Source organism: Tenrec ecaudatus, chromosome 10, assembly GCF_050624435.1.
Source record: "Tenrec ecaudatus isolate mTenEca1 chromosome 10, mTenEca1.hap1, whole genome shotgun sequence".
Lineage (NCBI taxonomy): Eukaryota > Metazoa > Chordata > Mammalia > Afrosoricida > Tenrecidae > Tenrec > Tenrec ecaudatus.
Genome location: NC_134539.1, coordinates 72,082,520 through 72,084,868, shown reverse-complemented (window position 1 = coordinate 72,084,868; position 2,349 = coordinate 72,082,520). Strand labels below are relative to the sequence as shown.

Below are 2,349 nucleotides of genomic sequence, written 5' to 3'. Positions count from 1 at the left end.
GCTCACGGCCCTCTAGGCCAGGGTCCTCAGCCTGTGTGTGGGTGGGGGGGTGGGGTGTCTAAAGACCTTTCACAGGGGTCGCCTAAGACCATCGGAAAACACATATTTCCAATGGTTTTAGGAACCCAGACACCGCTCCTCTATACATTTCCAGGCGGGTCTGCCCACATGCAGGTACGCCCACATATGAGTACCCGGGGTGAAGACTATTACCCATGCCACACCATACTTCAAGACAACATTTAATTTATTTGTCATTAGAAATAAATATTTCACAATATATAATTATACATTGTTTTTGTGATTGATCTCTATGCTTTAAAGATGTTCAATTTGTAAGCATGAAAATACATCCTGCATATCAGATATTTACATGACGATTCATAACAGTAGCAAAGTGACAGTGATGAAGTAGCAACTAAAATAATTTTATGGTTGGGGGTCACCACCACATGAGGAACTGTATGAAAGGGTCATGGCATTAGGAAGGGGCTATTCGGACTCAGAGCAACCAGATAAGAAGTAAGGAGGGGCAACAGTAATGTCTAACTGAATCAGTCAGACAGTACCAGTGGATAACAAGACCATTGGGTGAAAGGTGGCTGCAGGGATAACATTGTACCACAATGCCTATGTATCACCCTACTTAGTCATGAATGGAAAAGATTCACTATTTTGCCACATTGAAGCTCTTTGGTGGTCTTCACTTTGACCATATGACTAAATGAAGCATCCTCTTAGTGGCCAGAGCTGGTCTGCTCTAAATTTATTTAATATGCTTGTGACATTTCTGGGCCAAATACATTTAACCCGAATCTGAGCCAAAGTTCCACTGTGTGGGGAATGGGAAAGAAAAAAATAAGAAGACTAAGTTGTAATCATCAGACAGATTCAGGATTTTTTTCTTTTGTTTTAAATCGTTTTATTCGGGGCTCATACAACTCTTTTCACAATCCATAATACATCAATTGTGTAAAGCACATTTGTATATTTGTTGCCATCAACATTCTCAAAACATTTTCTTTCTATTTGTCCCTGGGTATCAACTCTTCATTTTTTATCCTCCCTCCTTACCTCCCTCCCTAATGATTCCTTGAAAATTTATAAATTATTATTATTTTGTCATTTCTTACACTCTCTGACATATCCCTTTGCCCACTTTTCTGTTGTCTGTCCCCCAGGGAAGGGGTTATATATAGATTCTTGTGATCGGTTCCCCCTTTTTACCCCACCTTCCCCTTCCCCTCCTGGTGACGAGTTACTCTTGTTATTGGTCCTGAGGGGTTTATCTGTCATGGATTCCCTGTGTTTCCAGGTCTTCTCTGTACCAGTGTACATGCTCTGGTCTAGCCGGGTTTGTAAGGTATAATTGAGGTCATGGTAGTGGGGTAGGAGGAAGCATTAAAGAACTAGAGGAAAGTTGTATGCTTCATCGGTGCTCTACTGCACCCTGACTGGCTGGTCTCCTCCCTGTGATCCTTCCATAAGGGGATATTCAGTTACCTACATATGGGCTATGGGTCTCCACCCCACACTCCCCCTCATTCACAATGATATGATTTTTTGTTTGTTTTTTGATGCCTGATACCTAATCCCTTCGACACCTCATGATCACACAGGCTGGTGTGCTTCTTCCATGTGGGCTCTGTTGCTTCTCAGCTAGATGGCCGCTTGTGTACCTTTAAGCCTTTAAGACCCCAGACACTATATCTTTTGATTGCTGGACACCATCAGCTTTCTTCACCACATTTGCTTATGCACCCTCTTTGTCTTCAGTGATTGTGTCGGGAAGGTGAGCATCACGGAATGCCAGTTTAAAAAACAAAGTGTTCTTGCATTAAAGGAGTACTTGAATAGAGGCCCAAAGTCCATCTGCTACCTGAAAGTGGGATGTTTTATAAGACAATTTTCCATGACAACTTTTCATGACCCAAGAGGACCAAGCAACTAGAAAGAAGGACTGTATTAATCAGGCTTCTTCAGAGAAATAGAACTAACAGGGTATATTCCTTGAGAGAGATGGTAAGGAATCATGTGTGCATTGACAAGTCCATCATCTGGAGGTCAGGAGGCAGGCTGGAGACCGTAGCACTCTTGAGTCCCAAACTGGTAGGCCATATAGTAGATCAGGAACTTCTGGGTAGGTACTTCTACCTCAGAATAGAGGCAGAAACAATTCTTTTCTTTATATCTTTCTCTCTTTTTTTTTCTTCTGCCATGTTGCCCCATTCACAATACAAACCAGGCACAGACAAGGCTTGGGTTGAGGTGTATACAGGGTACTTACTTTGTCTCCTTTTTCTATACAGTCAGTGCAAGAGCACAGCCTGTGGTAAGCACAAGGAGGAA

The 2,349-nt window shown here is 42.4% G+C and overlaps 1 non-coding gene across 1 annotated transcript; it reads right to left on the bottom strand.

Moving 5' to 3' along the window:
* Positions 1-2,215: 2,215 nt before the first annotated feature.
* Positions 2,216-2,349, bottom strand: LOC142460605 (small nucleolar RNA SNORA51). The gene has a single exon (XR_012786781.1). It is a non-coding gene; the product is annotated as a small nucleolar RNA SNORA51 (small nucleolar RNA).